At 44.6% G+C, this 27,241-nt stretch overlaps 1 long non-coding RNA gene across 1 annotated transcript in view; it reads right to left on the bottom strand.

Annotated features, from left to right (window-relative positions):
- The window catches only part of LOC132393762 (uncharacterized), a 73,869-nt gene extending 68,145 nt beyond the window's left edge, over positions 1-5,724 (bottom strand). The window contains exon 1 of the long non-coding RNA XR_009512077.1: positions 5,639-5,724. This is a non-coding gene — a long non-coding RNA (uncharacterized LOC132393762). The remainder of the gene's footprint in view (positions 1-5,638) is intronic.
- Between the last annotated feature and the right edge of the window lie 21,517 nt (positions 5,725-27,241).

Below are 27,241 nucleotides of genomic sequence, written 5' to 3'. Positions count from 1 at the left end.
GTTCAAAGTAAATGTATTATTAATATATGTACAGTATATGTTACCATGTACTATTTAGAGATTATTTTTCTTGAAGGCATTTACAGGGTAAGAAAGAAGTACAATAGACTTTTTGAGGGAGATTGGCGATCCGGTTGAATGATTCCACAGCAACCTCTTGCTTAATGTCAGCAAAATCAAAGAGCTGATTATTGCTTACAGGAAGAAGAAACCAGAGATCCATGAGCCATTCCTCATGAGGGATTGGAGGTGGAGAGATCAGTAAGACCAAAGCACTTGACACTATCATTTCAGAAAATATACTGGATTCTGGGACCAAAGCATAAGTGCTATTGCTTGGCTGCGCCTCTGCTTTCTTAGAAGTTTACACAGATGCACAGTGGAGTTATCCTGACTGGTTGCATCACAGCCTGGTATGGAATCAGCAATGCCCTTGAATGGCAGTGCTGACAAAAAGTAATGGATACCATCCTGTCTATCATAGGAAAAGCCCTCCCCACCATTGAGCACAACTCCAAGGAGTGCTGCCACAGGAAAGAGGCATTCATTATCAAAGACCCCCGCCATCAAAGTTACATTTTCTTCTTGCTGCTGTGTGAAGGAGGTACAGGAGTCAATATGTTCCACACCATCAAGTTCAAGAATAGTTACCCTTCAACCTTCAGACTCCTGAACCAGCATGGATAACTTCACTCAGCTCAAAACTGAACTGATTACAAACCTGTGGACTAACTTCCAAGAATTCTATAACTCACCTTCTCAATATTATTTATTTTTCTTATTTTTTTCTTATTATTATATGTTTTGTTCAGTCTTTGTGCGCAATTTTTCAATCATTCTATTGTATTTATTTTTCTACTGTGAATGTTTGCAAGAAAATGAATTTCAGAATAGTATATGGTGACCTATCCATACTTTGATAAACAACTAGCTTTGAACTTTGAACTTCAAACTTTATATATAAACAGAGTTGACAGGCAAACAGCCAAGGTGCAAAAGAAGACAAACAGTGAAGATAAATTAATAAAAATACTGGGCACATAAGTTGTAAAGAGTCCTTGAAAGTGAAACTATAGATCATAGAAACAGCTCAGAGTAATAATGAATGAAGCTATCTATGTTGGTTCAGGAGCCTGATGGTTGCAGAGTAATAACTGTTCCTGAACTTGGTGGTGTAGGACCTAAGGCTTCTGTACCTACTGCCTGATAGAAGAATTGAGAAGAGGGGGTGTTTGCTGATGGATGCTGCTTTCTTGTGGCATTGCTCCATGTGAATATACTCAATGTTGAGAGGGATTTGCTGTGCTGAATTGGGCTGTATCCACCACTTGCTGTAGTCTTTACTCTCTCACCCCATCTCCATCATTTTCCATTCATAATCTTGATTCTATAACAGTGGTTTGCAACCTTTTTTATACCATAGACCAATACCATTAAGTAAGTGGTCCATGGACCATCGATTGGGAACCTTTGCTCTATATGTTCATCCTTAATTCTATAGTTTCCCAAGGGCATTCTCTTTATGATTAAATAATAACGATTATTATTTAAAATTCTTCACTTTGTCTTGCTCCTTGGTTACCTATTCTTTTGGTATGCATTTAATCACTTGTTTAGTGAAGGCACTTAAAAAGGACACTGCAAATCTGGAGCAAAAACAGTTTGCGGATGGAACTCAGTGGATCGAGCAGAACTGTGGGAGGAAAGGAAATATCAATATCTGGGGTCCAAATCCTGCATCTGGATGCTCAATGGCTCACAAGTATTTAAGAAAGCACATACAGTACATATTCGGTTAATGTGTCTGTCATTTGCATTTGACCGAATTAGTACTAATAAAGGGGTTTTAAACTGAAACATTAGATTTAGATCTATTTCTCTTTCCTGAAACACTCCCTCACCTGTTATCATAAAGTCAGAGAGTCATAGAAAAGTACAGTACAGAAACAAGCCCTTCAGCCAATCTAGTCCATGATAAATAACCTACTCCCATCGACCTGCACCAGGACTTCATACCCTTACCATCCATGTACGTATCCAAACTTCTCTTAAACGTTTAAATCAAGCTTGCATGCTCCACTTGTACAGGCAGCACAATCTATACTCTCACAGCCCTCATGCTCCCCTTAAACTTCTTGCCTTTCACACATAACCCATGGCCTCTGGTTGTAGTCTCGCCCAACCTCAGTGGAAAAAGGCTGCTTGCATTTACCCTATCTATACCCCTCATTGTTTTGCATAACTCTATCAAATCTCCTCTCATTCTTCTGTGTTCCAAGAAACAATGTCCTAACCTATTCAATCTTTCCTCATAAATCAGGTCTTCCAGTCCGAGCACCATCCTTGTGTTTCCCAAATGTAACTATTTTTACTATTTCTTCTAACTTCTAAGGGATCATGTTTTATTTTGCTATCATCTTTTTGATGCGGTTTCAGAAGCTCCAACAATTTGGCTTTTTTTTGGTTCATGCTAGGCTATCACTAAACTCTACATTTCTCTTGGTTTCAAGTTTTAGAAATCTTTTTGCTGGTGTCTAGAATTCTCGCAGTGCTGAGAACTACTATAGTTATTTGTAATTTTGCCTTTTTTTCTTATAGCACAATTTTTTTTATTTAGATAGTTGTGGGTGGAAAATTTCTTTGTTACTCAATTCTTTAAGAACTATAAAATATTTTTCTTCAAAATGAGCTGCTGCTGCTGGTAATCTGCTATCATATCTTTCATATATAATCATACTTAATTATTTCAATCTGCCTCAGACAAATTTACCTTTCATATCCATTTTGTTTGAGACTTTATTTTTGGGCTTAAGTTCATCTCTTTAAAACTGTACACAAAATTCTATGATATTATGAACACTTATCCTCGGAAGGTTGTTTGCAAATCCTGTTTCACTAGATAAGTTGAAATAGATATTCCTGGGTTTGGTTTGCAAGTAATTGTTCTGGGAAAACATTTTGTTTGTAAAGAAATGATAAATCAACTTGGTCTTCTTTAGCTACAAAATTAAAAACAAAATCTGAAGTAAATTCTACTTCCATGACTTTGCATTGGGAGTTTGCGTAATAAATCTAAATAATTTCTAAATAAGTGAGCATCATATCTAAATGAATCATTTCCATTTGACTTCCTCAAGAGGTGATTGTTCCACAACTGACATGTTGTAACAAGCACAAGAATTCATATACTCATTGTATCCTCATCTTGTAAACTAGTCATGGTATAAAAGGCAATAATCTCTTAATCCCTGTTTCATTTTACATAAATGGGGTTCTGTCTAGTAGATAGTCCAAGTGCCCTGATGTATTTTCCTTGTTTACATTGATTAGACTAACTGTTCACACTGATCAGAAATCAACAGGTTTGAAGGGGAAGAGTAGGGCTGAGTTAAACTAGTTGGGTAATAGGAGGAAACCGGTTAGAGACTCTGGTTAGAGTTGAACAGAAAGTGGGTTATTATTTTTTTTGTCACAACTAGGGGCTTTTTTTTAAAAAAAACAAAAAGAGATTATTTTGTCAATTAGTTTGTGGATTGCCTTTTCTCACTGTCATCTTGTGGGCGTACAGTGTTCCTTAGGTTGTTCACCTTTTGTGTCTAATTGTCTTTGGACTGGCTCTGTGTCTTCACCTTGTTTTACAGGGGTCTCATTTGGTATCATGGGGATTGTTAAGCTCTCTTTCTATTTATCACTTTTATTCAATTGGGGTAATTGAATTAACACAGGATTTTCAATGTTTTGCATTGCAGTTGGGAGTTACTGTTTTGTCTGGACACTGGGGCTGTCTGGTTAGTTCCGAATTTCTACATTCTCCAGGGTGTGTTTCGGGAGGGCTTGGCAACACTGCTTTGCTTAGTTGTTGTGGATCTTTGTCTGGTGTAACTGTGATTGAGGTCTTCTGCGTATTGTGAGTGATTTCAGTTCTTCAAGATTCTGAATAGTCTGCCTGCATTCGTGTTAGCTTTCCTGGTTAATTTCTGTAATAAATCCTTGGTTTTGTTTCAATTGCCGAAATCTCTGTGATTCCTGCGCTTGAGTTTACTAGTGACCCTGGCATTTTCTGGAGTGTAGAAGAGGGGAAGACCAGAGAGAACTGGAAGTGCAGGGAAATATTTTGAGCTCAGAGGTGCACTATAATCAATCACTGTGTATCCTAAATATCCTGCAGTAACTCCTGGCTGTTTGGTTCCTCAGTGTCCAATTCAAGGTGATTCCATAGGTCATGGTGCATACTCCAGTAGCAATCTAGAGTTTCATTGGAATCCCACAGACAATGCAGGCTTCTTACAGAAGAATTTTATTTATGAAAGTACACGGCCAACTGTGGTACTATTGGAAGTGTGTTTTTCACTGCACTTGCACATGCACTCAGTGGCCATTTTATTAGGCACACCAGCACTCCAGCTCATTAATGCAAGTATCAAATACGTGGCTGCAACTCACTGCATAAAAAGCATGCAAACATCTTCAACAGGTTCAGTTGTTGCTCAGACCAAGCATCAGAATGGGTAAGGAAGTTGATATCAGTCACTTTGACCATGGAATGATTGTTAGTGTCAGATTTAAGAAGTAGCAGGTCTGAGAAACTGCTTATCTCCTGGGACTATCATGCATAAATCAGTAGAGTTTACGGAAAACGGTGTGAAAAACAGAAAGTAGCCAGTGAGTGGTAGTTCTGTGTGAGAAATCGCCTTGTTAATGAGAGAGGTCAAAGGAGAATGTCCAGACTGGTTCAATTTGATAGGAAAGCAACAGTAACTAGGCATTACAACAGTGGTGTGCAGAAGAGCATCTATGAACACACAGCACCTCAAACCTTGAAGTCGATGGGCTGCAGCAACAGAAGACCATGAATGTACACTTAACGGCCACTTTATCAGGTACAGGAGGAACACAGAGTATATTTGCACTTTTTTATCTGACAATAAATTCAACTTTGACTTTGAACTCAGTTCCTAATAGTAAAAGAAACTGTCTCAAAAATTATCATTCATCTTAAACATTTATAAAAGTTGGATGACTGAAAGTGCATCTGGCTCTCCCGACGTGTTTTCCCCCGAACCATCTGTGAGCATTCACATCACAGTTCTCCTCACTTTATAATCAAGTGGCTTTTTGAAATGCCTGAAATTCCTAGTCATTGGCACATAAAACAATGAAGTTCTGATTTATTTCCCTAAAATGTTATCAACATAATGCTGTACTTTCACACCAGGCTCTTGAAGCTGCTTATATTAAGTCTATCCGTGGCTTACACTTTCAAAGATTTTTATCAAGTTTCTCACAAGCAATTCTCTCCAGAGAGTCAAAAAAATGAATCCCCAAATCTTGGAGGCTGGGCATAAAAATGTAACTGACCATTAATATAACTGATTGATTACTGCTATTTAATTATTAAGTACAAATAACTGATTACCACCTTCTTCTCTTAATAGATCCCATGTTAGATGCTTTTTTTTTGTTTCAACTGTTAGTCTTAAGCCAGGAGATGTTAGTTAATTCTCTCGTTCTTGCTAAACTTCTTTTATTTATAGAAATTGTTACAATCATTCACTTTAATACATTTCTGTTCTTCATGGGAGTTATTAACAGAATTCAAATCTGAACACAATGAATCAAAAGGCTTTATGATACTTACACACACACACGCACTGCAAAATGCATCATTCACCAAGATACAGTGGACATTTCTTCATGATGTAGCTGCAGGAGCTTCTGTATTTCTTTCTCCATGGAAAGTAACAAAATGTGAATATCCGTTAATGAATAATATTCTGTGAATGATCCACTGTGTGTGTTGAGTGTCAGTATGAAATGTCAAAGCAGCATAGAGGTGTAAACCTATGTCGCAAGAATAAGGGGCAGATGTCAGGATCAATCTCAACTCAGGATGATAGACCAAAGAAAGAAACAAATAAGATATTAAAATAATATATTTTGTCTCCATTTCTTTTCTGGAATAGTATGAATAGAAGACAAAAATGTGCATTTGTTGGTGTTTCTCTCTCAGAGTGCTCAGTCCTGATTGGCCACTCTTGCAGTTGACCTTTGAATTCTATTGGCCCACATTTCTTTGGCTCTTTGGGGTTTGTAGATGTTGTCTATTTTGATATTGTGATGTTCTGGGTGGGGCATGGTCAACAGCCCACCCCTGCATTTCTAATGATCAGGACTGTTTATTGTTCTTGTGTTAAAATGCTTTTGTGGGATTATGTTGGAAAGTCCAGTTCATTTACTATTACATTTTAGCTTGGGTTATATGGTTATTTGCTTGTGTATTTGTGGGTCACCCCAACTGTAACACAGTGTGTGATGGTCACCTCCCCCGTCTCTGTGGGGTTCACTCTCCAGGTCATGCTATTTGTTCTGTTTTTGCCTATCATGATAAAACTGTTGCTGATTTAAGGAGCTTCTTCGTCTGTCATTATGGACCAAATGCTCACCACATTAGTGTCAGGAGTGGGATGCAGATGGATGACAAGACTGAAGAGCTACCACGGCAGATAGACTTAAGACCCAGGGAGTAAGACAAGGGTCTGAGCAATAGGCCTCCCCCACACCCACAGGCAGGGTTCGTGAAGACAGGACCTTAAGGGAGGACCTGGGAATCGAGCATCGTGCCTTCCCAGTGACGCCTGATGGAGCAAGCATACCCAGGCTCCCCAACCCGGGGGAGACAGAGCGGAGCGCATCACTCGCCTCTGTAGGGACCCGCACCGGGGAACCCAAGGCGCTGTAGCCATGGGAGGATGGGCACCAAGACAGACACTGCCAGAGCAACAGGAAGATTAAAGGGCCTCGACAACTTGTGCTTCAAGGTCTACCTTGAAGTTCCCCAGATAGAGCGGTACCAATCGCCCAGAGCCATACCTAGCACAAGTCAAACTTGTCGCATGTCACAATGGGTGGAGTACCAGCAAGATGGTGCTGGCCCCTTGCCCTGGCTCTAGAGGAAGATGCCCTGCCGGCCCTCCGTGACCTTATGCCGGTGGAACAGCGTGACTGCAAGGCACTTGTAGTGACGCTCGAGCAGCGTTTTGAGCAGAGGCCATGGGCAGAAGCAATGAGGGAAGAACTGTGCAGCAGACAGTGCCATATGGGAGAAATCTTGGGGGCAATTGCTGCAGATGTGCTCGGTGTGGCTACCCTGAGTTCCCTCCCACAGCCCATGAAAAGCTTGCCCTCCATGTCTTTGTAAAGGCGCTGACGCTGGTGCGCCTTCGACAGCATGTTCACCTGAGGTCGCCATCATCACTGGCTGAAGCGCTGGCCGAGGCGGAGAGGACAGAAGCGATTTTAGCACCTCAAAGTGTTCCAGTATCACCCCACATGCAGCGAACCCGAGCTTGTGTCACCGAGGCGGAGGAGGAAACTGCCGAGGAGGAGCCCGTGAGACGGGTCCAAACAGCTTCGCCGGCCTTGAAATGACCTCTGCTCCTCGTGTGGTAAGACAGGTCATTTGGTTTGGGACTGCCCCGCACCGGCACCACGCCTCAGGAAACGCCGAGTGGGACACGCTGCCCGAATCCTCCAGCAGAACCCCTCCATTGATCTCCCTCTGGGTGGGCCATCTTGGGTGAAGTGCAAGGCTTGTAAGTAGACTGCGAGGTGGAGGGCATCGGGACACGGAGTCAACCATCACTATCATCCGTCCTGGTCTCCTCCCCAACACAGACCAGCATCTCCACCTGGGTGGACAACGACTGCGGTTCATCTAGCGACGGTCACCGGTGACTGTGCGGCGATGCAAGGGAGGAGGAGGCTGTGCATCGCAGTGGGGAGAAACACAGTGGAGCACGAGGTGTGGCTCACCAACATCTGAGAGTCCTGCATCCTTGGCCTGGACCTGTGGTCCCGCTGGGGGGCCGGAATGGATGTGTCAGGGGGCAATGCTCTACCTCGGCAGGGCAGCCCCAGGAAGTGGTCCCAGCGGGGCAGCGACAGTGACGGTGCTTCAGCTGACTGCCAACAACAACCTCCCCACCATGGATCAGCAGCTGCGCAGTGAACAGATGAGAGATTCGGTGCTGGCCCAGGTGAGGGAATGGCTGACTTTGGGATGAAGGCCGGAGTGGTCAGAGGTCTCTGCCCTGGACCCAGACACCGAGGCCCTGTACTCGCAGTGGGGAACACTGGCGGTCCACAATGGTTTGCTGTTCAGGCGGTGGCCGTTGTCTGGTGGTGACAGACTCTTGCAGCTGGTGGCCCCCAAGGGGTTCGCGCCACGGTGCTGCGGTTGGTGCACGGGCTGGTGGGAGCCAACCATCTCAGGGTTGCAAAGATGTCGGGCAGGCTGCGTGAACACTTCTGTTGGCCTGGATACAGGCAGGATGTGGCTGTTTGTGCACGGCTGCGATGCCTGCAAGTCCCAGAAGAGACTGGGCCAGCAGTCTGGGGTGCCAATACAGCAGTACATGATAGGGGCCCCAGTGTGTCGACTGCCCCTCCTGGAAGAAGGGACTATCCCTTAGGCTTGGAAGCTACTGGAAGGAACTGGGAGAGGTGCTGGATCACAACTTTGATGTGGAATATTGGGTGCGGTTGCCTGAGCTGTGGAAGGCAGTCGTGCTGCATGGGACTTGTTGGCACAGTTTCAGCCACCACTGACCCAGCGAGGCCGAAGGAAGGAAGTGACACTCGAGTGCCCTGCCTTCTGCATCTCACTTGACGAGGTGGCAGTGTTGGCGCCCACCGGAACTTTTGGACCTTGCTATGGACTCTGGGGCTGCTGGGGATGGCTAACCCCTTGGGTGGAGGCACTGTGAGTTTCTGGGCGGGGGCATGGTCGACAGCCTGGCCCTGCATTTCTAGCGACCAGTACTGTTTATTGTTCTTGTGTTAAAATTCTTTTGTGGGATTATGGTGGGAAGTTCCAGTTCAGTTATTGTTATAGCTTGAGTTATACGGTTAGTTGCTTGTGTATTTGTGGGTCACCCTAACTAACCGAGGTGTGTGATGGTCACCTCTGTGGTCTGTGTGAGACTGGTGGGGTTCACTCTCTGGGTCATGGTAACTGGTCTGTTTGTGTCTATCACAATAAAAGTGTTGCTGAGTTAAAGAACCTCCCCATCTGTCATTATGGACCAAATGTTGCCACAATACATGTGCTTGCAGAGTTATCAGAAGAGAACTACACTTCTAAAAATTTTCTTGCCTGCTTGGTGTTTGCTTGAGCAAAACCTCTGCGGTGTCCCAGTTAAAGTGGTATCCTCAGTCTTCATGTACTGAGATCAGCAACAGTGGATCATGTCTCCATATCTCCAGATGGTATTCCTATAAATGAGGCAAGAGAACAGGGGCCTATACAAATACGAACACTCCCGTGATAGATATACCAACAACTGTGCCCTGAGATTGTCACCTTGATTGCTGATGAAATGTCTGCAAGTTAATTGCTAGCACGGCAAACACCACAACATCAAACACTTCACCCCGATCTATCAATATTCACCAGCATCCTAAAACAAAAGGATTGTCCTCAGGAAATGTGGCCATAACCCATAGCTTGTGCCTTGGCTTCAGTAGATTGATTGACGGTGAGTCTGGCTGCTGGTCTGGTTGACTTGATCTTACATGAGGCTTGTCGCCTTGGACTTTGAAAACCAGCTGCCCTTCATATTGACTGAGATCCCGATGGTGACTGATGAGCCTGACCCCAGCATCAGTAAGACACAATATTTTATCGGTCATTTTATATGTCCCCAAGTTTAATGAAACTATAATACTAACAAAAATAATTAGGAACCTCATGTATCATTCTGCTCCGATCTGCCTTGCAAGTTATTTTGTTGGGTAAAAACACCCAGCTATCTTCTGATATCTTATTGAGAAGGCAATTTTTTTGCACAAGTTAGCTTCATATGAAACCATGTGTATGTCTGATAGCATTTATCTTTTAGGGTAACATACACATTGTGCTGTTAAAGATCCCATTCAATAAAGATCATCAAATACCCAATGTGCAGAGTGAAAAATAATTGTACAAACAAAAAAGTGAGCAAATAGCATTCCGAACTGAAGCTTTACAAAAGATGCCAAGTCAGGCATATTAGGGGTCACCCTAGTTTGGAAAAGGGGTCCAGAAGAGACCCCATGATCTGTGCTGCTATTAAGAGAGAGAGAAGGAGGCGTCCAGTGCAATGAGAGAAAGAGACAGACAGAAACTGCTCAAAAAAAATGATGTTATGGTTCCTCTGATGATAGTTTACCTTTTTCCAAGGTCACTTGCCTGCCTGTAGAGGTTCTGCAGAAAGCGGTGAGTGGAGCAGGTTGATGAACAGCTGGTGTCCAGCATGTGGAGATAAAAAGCAGATCCGTCGGGCCACAGACGGACACACCATGAGATACATAGTGTCGGGCACTGAATGAGCTTGGTGCAGCCACATGAAGGTGGGGTTTTGGAGGATCGATTCGGGGAAATCGATCAGTTGCTCACAGGGTGAAAAGGTGCAACTGTTGTGGAATTATTTGTGTGTCCACCCTCGCCTGGGTGATAATTTCACCACTGAAGAACGGTCGTACATGCTATGGTCACAGTCAGCGACTACAACAGGATTTCGGAAGACAACGGGAAGATCAACGGCAACAGCTCCCCTCTCACCTCTCTCTCTCTCTCCAACGTTACTCAACTAAATACCAACAACTGAATTGAACTTTCTTCATCGCATCGTAAGACTGTACCCATTTACCCCTGCATTTGAAAGAGCCTAGTTTTGTTTCTATTTCTATATATATATCATTGCCTACCTGTTCAATATATTTGCATTTATATTACTGTATTGCTTAGTTACTAATAAACACTATTAGTTCATAGTAATACCAGACTCCAAAGTGTATTCCATTTCTGCTGGTTCTGTAACCTGGTCACAAGGTATGTGACAGGCATCACAGCAGCCAGAGCGGACCACAGCCCTAGTTCAGCACAGAACTGAGTAAACGTCATGAAGCACTGAGCAGAACCAGGCAGAACCAACCTATCCCTCCTCTCTGCTCCTGACACCCTGACCTGGCACTTAAAGCATTCAAAAATCAGGTTGTTGCTCACTCTCAGGCAGCTTTGCCACCTGCCACCACGATTTAGCCACCTGCCACCACGATTTAGCTCATACCTGACCCTTCCTGTCTGGCCTAGCACTTAAATTGATCAGACATCAGGGCTTTCCTCTCTCCCTCCTTTGCCTCCATTTAAGCTTGTTGAGCCTTGCCTCTGCACCCCTCTCCAATGTTAATGGTGATCATTATTAATAAAGTGTTATTAATAGGGTGTTTCACAGTTTTCCAGTTTTTTTGTACTTTGCCACTGATAAAATACATCATCTATGCCATCTTGCACTATGTACTTTGATAAAAAAGTTAGTTTGATCTTCTCTTCATAGATGCTACATGGTAGATCTCCAGCAGGCTTTGCATTTATTTCTGATTTACCTCTGGCTCTATTCCTTTTTGGCTTTCTTTTATGTTACACATCTATTCTATCCTGTGCGTAAAATTGCCAAGAGAATAAAACAAATGCCTACGTAGATGCCTTTTGGACTTTCTACACCACCTCTCGCTTGTGCAATTGCTGCCCAACTCTTTATACCAGCCACCTACAGCTACCTATATTTCTCTCCGCCTTTTCCAATGTGCATTTGAGGAATCTTTCTATTTCCATCCGGGTTTACTTGTCTGTGAGGGTCAGTGGGCTTTCTCCAGATGCAGAGTGTCATTGGGTATAGTCTAATTTGATCAGTGAATCCTGGCCCATAGGAATGAGACAGAATTATAACAAGTTAAAGAGAAGAGACTCAATTCATATCTCAGGAAGTAAATATTTCAGATTTTGCTGCCTCTGTGAGACAAAAGACAAGGATGATAAGAGAATAGAGAGGTATGTGAAAGGGAAGAGTTAGATTGATCTTAGAGTAGGTTAAAAGATTGGCACAACATTCATGGGTCTGTACTGTCCTCTAATATTCTATGCTCAAAGTTTTATGTTGTACACTCCAAAACAGTTGTTAATATTAAACTCTTCTCAGGGTTCCAGTCAGGTACAGGTATCAATTTTAACCAATGTTTCGATGACAAACTCTGCCATCTATATCAGAGATTATGTCTGGGCATGTCTTGTCTGGTGGTATTTTACCCCTGTAGTCTGTTCCTTCTGATTGGTTAGTTTTCATCCAATCATGTTTCCACTCTTCCACTTTGTTTATAATTGAATTCCAGTTTTTATTTAGAGCGAGACGTTCGTCTTTGGTAAAATTCTTTTCCTCGAGTTTTATTTCAATGGCTTCCTTTACCAGGCGGTCCCAAAAGTCATTCGCACGGCACAGTATTTTTTGTGCCATCGAAGTCAATCACATGGCCTTTGCAAATGCAATGTTCTGCTACCATCATTTTTTTCTGGGTAACCCAAATGGATACACCACCTGTGTTCCTTGATGTGGGTTTCCACTCTGCATCCTGTCTGACTGATAAACACAACTCCTCTCTCACAGGGAATCTTGTAAACGCCAGCCGACCTGAGTCCTAGATCATCTTTGACCTCCATAAGTTGTGATTTGAGCTTCCTTACTGATTTGTGTATGGTACTGCTCTGGTATTTCTTCAGGATCCTGGCAATACTTCCTAAAACCATATGTAATACCCTGGTTCATATTTTTAATGCTGTAAATATTTTATTTTTGCAGTTCTGTAAGAACAGTCTGTTCTGATTTCAGCCTGTTTGGATTACCATTAAGATGAGAGAGGCTTTGGGATATGTGTCATACAGTTAGGGTGATGGAAGACGTTTTGTGAAGGACACTCAGGTTGATCTTGGTTTTTGTTCGACAGGAGATAAAGACAGAAGATGCTGGAGAGAACCAGTTGTAAGATTTGATCTGGTGAGAGTACGTGATTCAATGGAGCTAAGGTGCAGAAGTCTACCAAGGATCAGTGAATATGGCTTTTGGAAGATTTGAGCTTCAACCTGTGCATGCTCAGCTATTTAATTATAATGGGCCCTTTTTGTTTTTTTCTTTCTTTCCTTCTTTCCTTAACTCATTGGTTAAGTTAACGTTTATAATTATACTTTACAATTGCATGCTGTGTGCGATCTGTTATTTCATGCTGATGGGCTATTGCAGGGGCAGTAAATTGTACAGCATTTCCACAGACCAGGGTTTGGGTGGCTGAGACGTACCAATCTCATGGACTTGGCGCACTACACCACAGATGTTACGGAGCCGACAATGTCCAAAGTGAGTTTCCCGTCGCGGAGTCCAAAGGCTGTTAGTGAGGGGCTAATGAGCCATTGCTAGAGATACACAGTAAAAAGGAGGTTTCAATGTGGGGGTATCATCCTGGGACTGAGTTCAATGGATGCTGTGTGATTGCACTAAGAGTTGATTATGTGGGTTTACGTTTAAGCCTGTATTAAACTATTGTCTGGGAGAGTGATTAAGATACATGGTTATCTACGCTGCAGGGCTTAAATGTTGGTGTGATTCAAAGAGATTACCTATAGCTAATCCTTTTGTTCTGAGCAATGTGGATATCTTTTATGTTGCCATTTGTGTGATTTGCTTTTTTTGTTCTTTGAAATGGTTCCATGGTTTGTCTTTGCTTCATGGCTGTCTGTCTGTGGGGTATACAGAACTCAGAGATGTATATTGCATATATACTTTGCTAATCAATGTAGTTTGAATAAAATGCTGCCTCTTCTCATTGAAATCCTGCTCCTGGTCTAACCTAGTCACAATGGTAATTCCCCATTGTAATTCTGGTCTCCATAGAAACCCCACTGGGAATGCAGTGATGGCGTAAAATGACGAGCAAGTCCCTGATTTTTGCTTTTCACAGGGGTTCCAAAAATATAAGAAGACTTGGCCTTTGATTTTTCATGATTTTGTAAATGATTTCAGCCATTAGAACCTACCCTATCTCAATTTCAATGTTTAGCAGACAGAAACAAAGATAGATATGTTTTCTATTGCTTGCTTGTAAGAGTGTTGAGAAAAACCTCTAAGAAAACGCTCAAAGAAAATAGACATCTAAAGCTGTAGCTGCAATGATACTTGAAGAGACCTGAATTAATGCTGCAGATCAATAATAATGGCAATAAACATTGCAAAATACTGGTGGAAAGATCATGAAGTAGAAATGACACATTTGTAAATTTTCAGTGTTGTGGAAATACAAATAGTTACATGTCAATGACAGATTCTTACGATTTCAATAAAACATTACAACACAGAGAGTATTAAAATTCATTGGCTAATAAAATTTTATTGAACCAGTTAAAGCCATTCTAATGCTACTGTCACTGTATAACACACACACACACACACATTCATATACAAAGCTGGAAATATTCAACAGTCGCAATGGCAGAGAAGTTTTGCTATTATAATGGGTAGGATACTATATATGTCCATTAAAAAGTGCTATAAATTATTTTAAAGTATTCTGTTGTGCAGCTAAGCTGTGTATATCAAAGTTAAGTAGGGAGGAAACCTACTCATCCATCCTGAGAAATTTATCTATATTTGACAATTATAGCTATAGATGTGATTGAATGTGATGTGAAGGACATATATTCAGGACTATTTTCAGATCAAAATGTGTAAGTGGATAAATATATTATTCACAAATTTCAAATACGACTCTTAAAGGTGTTACATCAGATGGGGACAGAACAGCGTAGATGTACGACATTCTTCTAAAATACAGATAAAACCAAGCCAGCTTTATTTAAGTAAATAAGAACGTTGTGCTTTGATTCACCTACTTACAGCTATTGGTAGAAAAATAAGCCTTTCAGTACCTCCAACCTTTAAGGTGGTAAATTGGTTTATCATTGTTACGTGTACTGAGCTACTGTGAACAATGTTGTTTTGCATGCCATCCATACAGATCATTTCATTTGAGGTGGTACTGAAAAAAACAATGCTAAGAGAATGCAGAATACTGTGTGATGCACCATCAATAACTCTGAGACGTGAGGCGAGATATAGGCTTTATTGACTGGAAGAAAGAACAAGCAGCAATTGACCACCATACTACATTCTGGAGACTGAGGGCAGGGCTCAGGCCCCAATCGCCTTTATACTGGGGTCTGTGGGAGGAGCCACGGTCAGTGGGAGGAGCCACAGGAGCAGTCAGCTGGGGAGCGTGTCCAGACAGGTATATGTAGTTCACCAGATTCACCCCCCCCACCCCTTTGTTTTAAAAGAGAGTCCCCATGGGGCGAAGTTTCTTACAAGTATATTTACAGGTTAAGTCTATCAGGTGGTCGAATCTGTTGCTGCGATCTACGTAGCACCAGCTGTGATTGCACAGGTGCCGGTGGTGATTGCACCGGAGACGGTGGTTGTGCTGGTTCCAGCCTAACTGGAGGTTTCAGCCTACTAGGCGTCAGTGATCCCTCATGCGTGTGCGAGGCGCCTGGAATATGCGCGTGCGAGACGACCGGTATAGGAGTGTCATGAAGAGTCTGTATAGGGCTCGGTGTGCGCGGTGTCACCTCAGGTACAGGGTTCATAGTTACCGTGGAGTGTTCAGGGTAATGGTCTGCTGCTCCTGAGGGCGCCAGGTTGCAGATGGAGACCGCGTCCTCCCATCCATCAGGTAAGACCGCGTAGGCATACTGGGGGTTCGCATGTAGAAGGTGAACCCTCTCGACCAGCGGGGAGTATTTGTTGCTCTTCACATGCTTCCGGAGCAGCACTGGCCCTGGGGATGTCCCAGTGGCAGACTTCCTGGGAAAAGAGAATAGGTGCTCGTGAGGGGTGGCATTGGTGGAAGTACATAACAGGGAGCGGATAGAGTGGAGTGCCTCAGGGAGGACCTCCTGCCATCGAGAGACCGGCAACACTTTTGACTTAAGGGCTAGAAGTGTGGCCTTCCACACTGTGGAATTCTCCCTCTCCACCTGTCAATTTCCCCGGGGATTATAGCTCATGGTCCTACTAGAAGCAATGCCCCTAGCCAGCGGATACTGGCGCTGCTCATCACTCATAAAGGAGGACCCTCTATCACTGTGGATATAGCAGGGATATCTGAACAGAGTGAAGAGCTGGCGCAGGGCTTTTATGACGGGCGTGGCTGTGGTGTCGGGGCAGGGGATGGCAAAGGGGAACCGCGAGTACTTGTCGATAATGTTGAGAAAGTAGACATTGCGGTCGGTGGAGGGAAGTGGGCCCTTAAAGTCAACTCTCAGTCGCTCAAAGGGGCGGGTGGCCTTGGTAAGTTGCGCCTTTTCAGGATGGTAGAAGTGCGGTTTGCACTCGGCGCAGACTTGGCAGTCCCTGGTCATCGTCCTGATGTCCTCAAGGAGTATGGTAGGTTCCGGGCTTTCACAAAATGGTAAAATCAGGTGACCCCCAGGTGGCAAAGATGTGCATGGAGGGCGTATAGCTGGTCGAGCTGTGCACTGGCACACGCTCCCCGGGATAGGGAATCAGGGGGCTCATTGAGCCTTCCAGGCCGGAACAGGATATCATAGTTCTAGGTGGAGAGTTCTATTCTCCACCGCAAAATTTTATCAGTTTTTATTTTGCCCTGCTGTTGGTTGCTGAACTTGAACGCAACTGAGCATTGGTCAGTCAGCAAGGTGAACCTTTTGCCGGCGAGATAGTGCCTCCAGTTCCTAATAGCTTCCACTATGGCCTGGGCTTCTTTCTCCATCGCAGAGTGCTGAATTTCAGGGCCTTGAAGGGTACGAGAGAAGAATGCTACTGGCCTGCCTGCCTGATTGAGGGTAGCAACCAGCGTGAAGTCAGAGGCGTCACTCTCTACTTGGAAGGGAATGGTCTCGTCCACCACATGCATCATTGCTTTGGCAATGTCCCCTTTAATGCAGCTGAAGGCTGCACAGGCCTTGGCAGAGAGGGGAAATGTGGTAGACTTGACCAGGGGGCAGGCCTTGTCTGCATAGTGAGGGACCCATTGGGAGTAATAGGAAAAGAAGCCCAGTCACCGTCTGAGGGCTTTGAGGGTGGTGGGAAGAGGGAGTACTAACAGGGGGCGCATACGGTCAGGATCAAGGCCAATGACCCCGTTCTCCACGACATATCCTCTTTTGGAAGAGGACAGCGAGGCTTGAGAGGAAGTGCGGTGGCGGCCATTTTCAAATTGTCCAATTGCTTCTCAGATCGGAGTTCTGAGAGGTGGGACTGCGCAGGTGCATGAAGGAGGCCTGGGAAGGAGGGAAGATATATAAAGAATGCTGCCTTAAGAAGCGGGCAACGGAGTGAGCCAGGCGCAGAGTGTAGGGCTTGGGCTCAGAGGGCTTAGGCGGAAGAGGACACAGTAGGCTTATCTTTTAGTTCTTGTATTTTCAGTTATTTGGGAGGTATGAGTGTGAGGGCAGCTTGTTGTTCTCGGTGTCGGATGTGGGAGATCCTGGAGTCTCCGAGCCTCCCGGACGTCCACATCTGCGCCAGGTGCGCCAAACTGCTGCTCCTGAGGGACCGAGTTAGGGAACTGGAGCTGCAGCTCGATGACCTCTGGTCAGGGAGAGTGAGGAGGTGATAAAGAGGAGTTACAGGCAGGTGGTCACTCCGGGACCACGGGAGGCAGATAGGTGGGTTACAGTCAGGAAGGGGAAGAGGCAGGTACTAGAGAGTACCCCAGTGGCTGTACCCCTTGACAATAAGTACTCATGTTTGAGTACTGTTGGGGGGGACAGCCTACCTGGTTAGAGTGACAGTGGCCGAGCCTCCGGCACAGAGGACGGCCCTGTAGCTCAGAAGGGTAGGGTTAGAAGAAAGAGGTCCATAGTAATAGGGGACTCAATAGTCAGGGGCTCAGACAGGCGTTTCTGTGGAGGTGACCGGGAGTCCCGGATGGTAATTTGCCTCCCTGGTGCCAGGGTTCGGGACGTTTCTGATCACGTCCAAGATATCCTGAAGTGGGAGGGTGAAGAGCCAGAAGTCGTGGTACATGTAGGTACCAATGACATAGGTAGGAAAGGGGAAGATGTCCTGAAATGAGAGTATGGGGAGTTAGGAAGGCAGTTAAGAAGAAGGACCGCAAAGGTAGTAATCTCGGGATTACTGCCTGTGCCACGCGACAGTGAGAGTAGGAATAGAATTAGGTGGAGGATGAATGCGTGGCTGTGGGATTGGAGCAGGGGGCAGGGATTCAAGTTTCTGGATCATTGGGACCTCTTCTGGGGCAGGAGTGACCTGTTCAAGAAGGACGGGTTACACTTGAATCGTGGGGGGACCAATATCCTAGCGGGGAGGTTTACTAGGGCTACAGGGCGGACTTTAAACTAGTAAGATGGGGGGGTGGGAGACTATTTGAGACTATGGGAGAGGAGGTTAGTTCACCAGTGGAGCAAGTAAATAGACAGTGTGTGAGGGAGGAAAGGCAGGTGATGGAGAAGGGATGCGCTCAGCCCGAAGATGTAGGGGAGAAGAAAGAAAAGGATAATAAATTTGAACGCATTGTTAGGGATGGAAAGAGAGGAGGAGATGGAGAGTATCTTAAATGTATCTATTTTAATGCTAGGAGCATTGTAAGAAAGGTGGATAAGCTTAAAGCGTGGATTGATACCTGGAATTATGATGTTGTAGCTATTAGTGAAACATGGTTGCAGGAAGGGTGTGATTGGCAACTAAATATTCCTGGATTTAGTTGCTTCAGGTGTGATAGAGTAGGAGGGGCCAGAGGAGGAGGTGTTGCATTGCTTGTCCGAGAAAATCTTATAGCGGTGCTTTGGAAGGATAGATTAGAGAGCTCCTCTAGGGAGGCCATTTGGGTGGAATTGAAGAATGGGAAAGGTGCAGTAACACTGATAGGAGTGTATTATAGGCCACCTAATGGGGCACGTGAGTTGGAAGAGCAAATGTGTAAGGAGAAAGCAGATATTTGTAGTAAACACAAGGTGGTGATTGTGGGAGATTTTAATTTTCCACACGTAGACTGGGAAGCTCATTCTGTAAAAGGGCTGGATGGTTTAGAGTTTGTGAAATGTGTGAAGGATAGTGTTTTGCAACAATACATAGAAGTACCGACTAGAGATGGGGCAGTGTTGGATCTCCTGTTAGGGAATGCGATAGGTCAGCTGACAGATGTATGTGTTGAGGAGCACTTCGGGTCCAGTGATCACAATATCATTAGCTTCAATATAATTATGGAGAAGGACAGGACTGGACCTAGAGTTGAGATTTTTGATTGGAGAAAGGCTAACTTTGAGGGGATGCGAAGGGATTTAGAGAGAGTGGATTGAGTCAAGTTGTTTTATGGGAAGGATGTAATAGAGAAATGGAGGTCATTTAAGGGTGAAATTATGAGGGTACAGAATCTTTATGTTCCTGTTAGGGTGAAAGGAAAGGTTAAAGGTTTGAGAGCACCATGGTTTTCAAGGGATATTAGAAATTTGGTTCTAAAAAAGAGGGATGTCTACAATAGATATAGGCAACATGGAGTAAAGGAATTGCTCGAGGAATATAAAGAATGTAAAAGGAATCTTAAGAAAGAGATTAGAAAAGTTAAAAGAAGATACGAGGTTGGTTTGGCAAATAAGGTGAAAGTAAATCCGAAAGGTTTCTACAGTTATATTAAAAGCAAGAGGATAGTGAGGGATAAAATTGGCCCCTTAGAGAATCAGAGTGGTCAGCTATGTGTGGAACCGAAGGAGATGGGAGAGATTTTGAATGATTTCTTCTCTTCGGTATTCACTAAGGAGAAGGATATTGTATTGTCTAAGGTGTGGGAAACAAGTAAGGAAGTTATGGAAACTATGACAATTAAAGAGGTAGAGGAACTGGCGCTTTTAAGAAATTTAAAAGTGGATAAATCTCCGGGTCCTGACAGGATATTCCCCATATTACCTTGAGGGAAGTTTGTGTAGAAATAGCAGGAGCTCTGACGGAGATCTTTAATATGTCATTAGAAACGGGGATTATGCTGGAGGATTGGCGTATTGCTCATGTGGTTCCATTGTTTAAAAAGGGTTCTAGAAGGAAGCCTAGCAATTATAGACCTGTCAGTTTGACATCAGTGGTGGGTAAATTAATGGAAAGTATTCTTAGAGATAGTATTTATAATTATCTGGATAGATGGGATCTGATTAGAAGTAGCCAGCATGGATTTGTGCGTGGAAGGTCATGTTTGACAAACCTTATTGAATTTTTTGAAGAAGTTACGAGGAATGTTGACGAGGGTAAGGCAGTGGATGTAGTCTATATGGACTTCAGCAAAGCCTTTGACAAAGTTCCACATGGAAGGTTAGTTAAGAAGGTTCAGTCGTTAGGTATTAATGCTGGAGTAATAAAATGGATTCAACAGTGGCTAGATGGGAGATGCCAGAGAGTAGTGGTGGATAATTGTTTTTCGGGATGGAGGCCGGTAACTAGCGGGGTGCCTCAGGGATCTGTTTTGGGCCCAATGTTGTTTGTAATATACATAAATGATCTGGATGATGGGGTGGTAAATTGGATTAGTAAGTATGCCGATGATACTAAGGTAGGAGGTGTTGTGGATAATGAGGTGGATTTTCAAAGCTTGCAGGGAGATTTATGCCAGTTAGAAGAATGGGCTGAACGTTGGTAGATGGAGTTTAATGCTGAGAAGTGTGAGGTTCTACATTTTGGCAGGAATAATCCAAATAGAACATACACAGTAAATGGTAGGGCGTTGAGGAATGCAGAGGAACAGAGAGATCTAGGAATAACTGTGCATAGTTCCCTGAAAGTGGAGTCTCATGTAGATAGGGTGGTGAAGAGGGCTTTTGGAACGCAGGCCTTTATAAATCAAAGCATTGAGTACAGAAGTTGGGATGTAATGCTAAAGTTGTACAAGGCATTGGTAAGGCCAAATTTGGAATATTGTGTGCAGTTCTAGTCACCGAATTATAGGAAAGATATCAATAAATTAGAGAGAGTGCAGAGACGATTTACTAGGATGTTACCTGGGTTTCAGCAATTAAGTTACAGAGAAAGGTTGAACAAGTTAGGTCTCTATTCATTGGAGCGTAGAAGGTTGAGGGGGGATTTGATTGAGGTATTTAAAATTTTGAGAGGGATAGATAGAGTTGACATGAACAGGCTGTTTCCATTGAGAGTAGGGGAGATTCAAACGAGAGGACATGATTTGAGAGTTAGGGGGCAGAAGTTTAAGGGAAACACGAGGGGGTATTTCTTTACTCAAAGAGTGATAGCTGTGTGGAATGAGCTTCCTGTAGAAGTAGTAGAGGCCAGTTCAGTTGTGTCATTTAAGGTAAAATTGGATAGGTATATGGACAGGAAAGGAGTGGAGGGTTATGGGCTGAGTGCGGGTAGGTGGGACTAGGTGAGATTAAGGGTTCGGCATGGACTAGGAGGGCCAAGATGGCCTGTTTCCGTGCCGTGATTGTTATATGGTTATATGGTTATACCCAAGGATAGCAAGTCGGGTGGTTCTGAACACACACTTGTCCCTGTTATAAGTAAGGTTCAGGGCTTTGGCCAGTTGGAAAAATCGTTGGAGGTTGGCGTTGTGATCCGACCAGTTGTGACCACAGATGGTGATATTATCCAAATAGGGAAATGTGGCCTTCAGTTGGCACTGGTCCACCAACTGGTCCATTTCCCTCTGGAAGGCAGAGACACCATTCGTGACACCGAAGGGGACGTGCAGGAAGTGATAGAGCCTGCCGCCCACCTCGAAGGAGTTGTAGGGGTAGTCCTCTGGGCGGATAGGGAGCTGGTGATAAGTGGATTTCAGATCTATTGTCGAGTACACCTTGTACTGAGCTATCTGGTTGACCATATCCGCGATGTGGGGTAGGGGATACGCGTCAAGCTGCGTGAACCTATTGATGGTTTGACTATAGTCCACGACCATTCTATTTTTCTGCCTATTCCGAACAACAACCACCTGGGTCCTCCAAGGGCTTGTGCTTGGCTCAATGATCCCCTCCCTGAGCAGCCGCTGCACCTCTGACTGAATGAAGGCCCTGTCCCCCGCGCTGTACCTCCTGCTTTTAGTTGCCACAAGTTTACAGTCGGGGGTTAGGTTGGCGAACAACAGTGGGGGAGGGATCTTGAGGTTGAAGAGGCTGCAAGTGGTGTCAGTAGTGCAGCTGTCGGCATGGTGCTGGGTGGGATGTGTTGGTCGGTGTGTGTGTGTGGTCAGTAGCGGGGTATATGATGAAGTCCCACAAAACTAAGGATTCCTGACAGTGAGTGGTGGGAGGGGCCCTTCATATGCCATAGTCACACTTTCGAGGTGGCTCTGGAAGTCCAGCCCCAATAGCACAGGTGCGCACAGTTGAGGCATGACCAGTAGCGCAAAGTTCCGATATTCTGTGCCCTGCACCACCAATGTCGCTACACAACCCACCCGGATGTCTGTGGAATGCGATCCAGAAGCCAAGGTGACTCTCTGGCTTACCAGCCGTGTCACGACTCCGCGGCATTGCACTGTGTCCGGGTGAGTAAAACTCTCAGTGCTGCCCGTGTCAAACAGGCAGCTAGTCCTGTGCCCCTCCACCAGGATGTCTATCATTGACCTTGCAAGCTGGTGTGGGGCGCTTTGATCGAGGGTTACGGAGGCCAGAGTTGAACTGCCGTCTTGGTGCCCGGTAAACACCGGTGGGTCGGGGGCGTGGCGAGGTGGTGCTGACAAAGGTGGCTGCCCCATCTGGGCAGGCAAGACGGCGGCCCCCATGCCTCGCACGAGGCGGGCAGGCAAGATGGCGGCGACCAAGATGGCGGCCCCCATTCCTCACACGCAGCGCTGCCCGACCCCACTCGTGGTTCAGATTTACAGACCTTGGCGAAATGGCACTTCTTCCCGCAGCTGGAGCAGGTCGCTTCTCGGGCCAGGCAGCATTTTCGGGGGTGCTTTTTGAGTCCGCAGAAGTAACACTGCGCGGACTTGCGACGGGCAGCAGCTGTGGTCGGTTTTAGGGAGTTCATGGACTCGTGGCTGGGCAGCGTCTGCGTTGTGCAGAGCAGCCTCCAGCGTGTCGACCGTCTCCATTGCCGATCGTAAGGTAAGATCGGCATTTTCCAGCAGCAACTGGCGCACGTACACTGACCTGATCCCCGTAACGAAGGTGTCTGTTACTAGCAGCTCCACATGTTGTTCCGCCGTCAGACCTTTGCAGTCGCAAGTTCGCACGAGTGTCTATAGGGCTCGGAGATACTCAGCGCTTGACTCGTCGGGTCGCTGTCGCCACGTCGCTAAGCGATGTCTTGCATAGACGGTGTTCACTGGCCGTAGGTACTGTCTTTTGAGGGCGGCCGGTGCCCCTTGGTAGGTCAACAGGTCCCTGATAAGTGAGTGAACTTTTGGGGTGACCCTCGAAAGGAGAATTCTGTGCATAATAGCGGGCTCAGTCACATGAACCTCCTCCAAGTATGAGTGGAAGCATGCAAGCCAGAATTCAAAGGCAAGAGCTGCTTCTGAGTTTTGAGGATCCAAGTCTAATTTTTCCGGACGTAAAATACTTCCCATGTTTTAAAACTTCCAGTCAATAAAATTGATGCACCATCAATAACTCTCTGAGATGTGAGGCGAGATATAGGCTTTTATTGACTGGAAGAAAGAACAAGCAGCAATTGACCACCATGATACATCCTGGAGACTGAGGGCAGGGCTCAGGCCCCAATCACCTTTATACAGTGGTCTGTGGGAGGAGCTACAGGAGCAGTCAGCAGAGGCAGGGCGTGTCCAGACAGGTATAAGTAGTTCACCACATTGTATTACAGTTACAGAGCAAGTGCAGTGCAGGCTGACATGAAGCTGCAAGGGCCATTATAAATGTAGATTGCGATGTCAAGAATCCATCTCATCATATTGGTCCAACGAAGAGGTTTTTGAGAAGAAAGAATATCTGGGAGTGGGTGGGGTCTTTGAATACATTGACTGCTTTACCAAGGCAATGAGGGGTATAAGCAGGGTCAATGGAGGGGAGGCTAGATTCTCTGACATGTTGAAATGTGTCCAGAAGTCTGTGCAGTTTCTTGTCATCATATGCAACTTAATAGACATATATATATACATTTGTTAAGTTGCCATACCAAGGTAGCAGGAGATAGGATGATCTCTGTGCTGGATCTTTAGAAATTGGTGAGGGTCAAAGAGTACATGCCCAATTTCTTTATCCCCTTGAGGAAGTAGAGTCATAGAATCATAACTGTACGGCCCTGATACAGGCCCCTTGGTCCAATCAGGCCACGTCGACCATAGTGTGCACTCAATTAGTACTAAGTCCCTACATTTTGCCCTTATGCTTCTAAGTGCCACCCTTCCATGTACCTTTCCTATGCCAATTTGATTTTCCAAAATGAATCACCTGATACTAACCTATATTGAAATTTATTTGCTACTCCTTGAACCACTTCCCTAATCGATCAAGATCCCCTTGTAATCTACAATAAACTCATTCACTCACAACAGCATCTCTTGCATACTTACTGATCAAGCTCGGTGTACTGACATCCAATGAGGCCCTGGCGCTATTGGGCCAGTTGGTTAATGTGCTTGGACCAGGGCAGGTTATTGTTGATACTCACTCCTGAGAACATGAAGGTCTCAATCTATAAGACCTCAGCACTGTTGATGCAAACAGGATCATGAGCACAGTTTGCCTTTCTGAAATCAATGACAAGCTCCTTTATTTTTGATGGAAGCGTAGCTGCATGACGTATTTGCAGTACTCAGGAAGCTGAATAGTCTAAGTGTAGATAAATCTCCTGGACCAGATGAAATGCACCCTTGTGTTCTGAAGGAAGTAGCAGTGGAGATTGCGGAGACATTAGGAATGATGTTTCAAAAGTCGATAGATTCTGGCCTGGTTCCAGAGGTCTGGAAGATTGCAAATGTCACTCTGCTATTTAAGAAGGGCAAGGAAGCAAATAAAAAATTATAGACCTGTTAGCTTGACATCGGTTGTTGGGAAGTTGTTCGAGTCAATTGTCAAGGATGAGGTTATGTAATATCTAGAGGCATTTGACAAGATAGGCAGAACTCAGCATGGTTTCCTTAAAGGAAAATCCTCCCTGAAAAACCTAGTGTAATTTTTTGAGGAAATTACAATTAAGCTAGACAAGGGAGATGCAGTGGCTGTTGTGTATTTGGATTTTCAGAAGGTCTTTGACAAGGTGCCACACATGAGCTTGCTAAACAAGATAAAAGCCCTTGGAATTATGGGAAAGTTACATAAGGGGATAAAACATTGGTTGATTGGCAGGAAACAGAGAGTGGGAATAAAGGGATCTCATTCTGGTTGGCTGCCGGTTACCAGTGGTGTTCCACAGGGGTCCGTGTTGGGGCCGCTTCTTTTTACGTTGTATATCAACGATTTGGATTATGGAATAGATGGCTTTATGGCTAAGTTTTCTGATGATACAAAGATAGGTGGAGACAATAGACAATAGACAGTAGGTGCAGGAGTAGGCCATTTAGCCCCAAGCCAGCACCGCCATTCACTATGATCATGGCTGATCATACACAATCAGTACCCCGTTCCTGCCTTCTCCCCATATCCCTTGACCCCACTATCTATAAGAGCTCTATCTAACTCTCTCTTTAAAGCATCCAGAGACTTGGCCTCCACTGCCTTCTGGGGCAGAGCATTCCACATATCCACCACTCTCTGGGTGAAAAAGTTTTTCTGCATCTCCGTTCTAAATGGCCTACCCCTTATTCTTAAACTGCAGCCTCTAGTTCTGGACTCACCCATCAGTGGGAACATGCTTTCTGCCTCCAGTGTGTCCAATCCATTAATAATCTTATAAGTTTTAATCAGATCCCCTCTCATCCTTCTAAATTCCAGTGTATATAAGCCTAGTCGCTCCAATCTTTCAACATATGACAGTCCTGCCACTCCGGGAATTAAAGTTGTGAACCTACGCTGCACTCCCTCAATAGCAAGAATGTCCTTCCTCAAATTTGGAGACCAAAACTGCACACAATACTCCAGGTGGGGTCTCACCAGGGCCCTGTACAGCTGCAGAAGGACCTCTTTACTCCTATGCTCAATTCCTCTTGTTATAAAGGCCAGCATGCCATTAGCTTTCTTCACTGTCTGCTGTACCTGCATGCTTGCTTTCATTGACTAATGTACAAGAACACCTTGATCTTGTTGTACTTCCCCTTTTCCTAACTTGACTCCATTTAGATAGTAATCTACCTTCCTGTTCTTGCCATCAAAGTGGATAACCTCACATTTATCCACATTAAACTGCATCTGCCATACATTCGCTCACTCACCTAGCCTGTCCAATTCCCCCTGCATTCTCATAACATCCTCCTGACATTTCACACTGCCACCCAGCTTTGTGTCATCCGCAAATTTGCTAATGTTACTTTTAATCCCTTCATCTAAATCATTAATGTATATAACAGCTGCGGTTCCAGCACTGAACCTTGCGGTACTCCACTGGGCACAGCCTGCCATTCCGAAAGGGACCCATTAATCGCTACTCTTTGTTTCCTGTCAGCCAGCCAGTTTTCAATCCATGTCAGCACTCTGCCCCCAATACCATGTGCCCTAATTTTGCCCACTAATCTCTTATGTGGGACTTTATCAAAAGCTCTCTGAAAGTCCACGTACACTACATCCACTGGCTCTCCTTTGTCCATTTTCATAGTTACATCCTCAAAAAACTCCAGAAGATTAGTCAAGCATGATTTTCCCTTCATGACTTTATGCTGACTCGGACTGATCCTTCTATTGCTATCCAAATATGTCGTAATTTCATCTTTTATAATTGACTCCAGCATCTTTCCAATACTGACGTCAGGCTAACCAGTCTATAATTCCCTGTTTTCTCTCTCCCTCCTTTCTTGAAAAGTGGGACAACATTAGCCACCCTCCAATCCGCAGGAACTGATCCTGAATCTATAGAAAATTGGAAAATGATTACCAATGCATCCACGATTTCTACAGCCACCTCCTTAAATACCCTGTGATGCAGACCATCAGGTCCTGGGGACTTATCAGCCTTCAGACCCAACAGTCTATCCAACACCGTTTCTTGCCTAATATAAATTTCCTTCAGTTCATCCATTACCTTAGTTCCTTTGGCCACTATTACATCTGGGAGATTGTTTGTGTCTTCGCTAGTGAAGACAGATCCAAAATACCTGTTCAACTCATCTGCCATTTCCTTGTTCCCCATAATAAATTCACCCATTTCTGTCTTCAATAGCCCAATTTTGGTCTTAACTATTTTTTTGCTTTTCACATGCCTAAAGAAGCTTTTACTATCCTCCTTTATATTCTTGGCTAGTTTACCTTCGTACCTCATTTTTTCTCCGCGTATTGCCTTTTTTG

Source organism: Hypanus sabinus, chromosome 5 (genome assembly GCF_030144855.1).
Source record: "Hypanus sabinus isolate sHypSab1 chromosome 5, sHypSab1.hap1, whole genome shotgun sequence".
NCBI lineage: Eukaryota > Metazoa > Chordata > Chondrichthyes > Myliobatiformes > Dasyatidae > Hypanus > Hypanus sabinus.
Note: the sequence above shows the minus strand (reverse complement) of the source record. Positions and strands in the feature narration are given on the sequence as shown.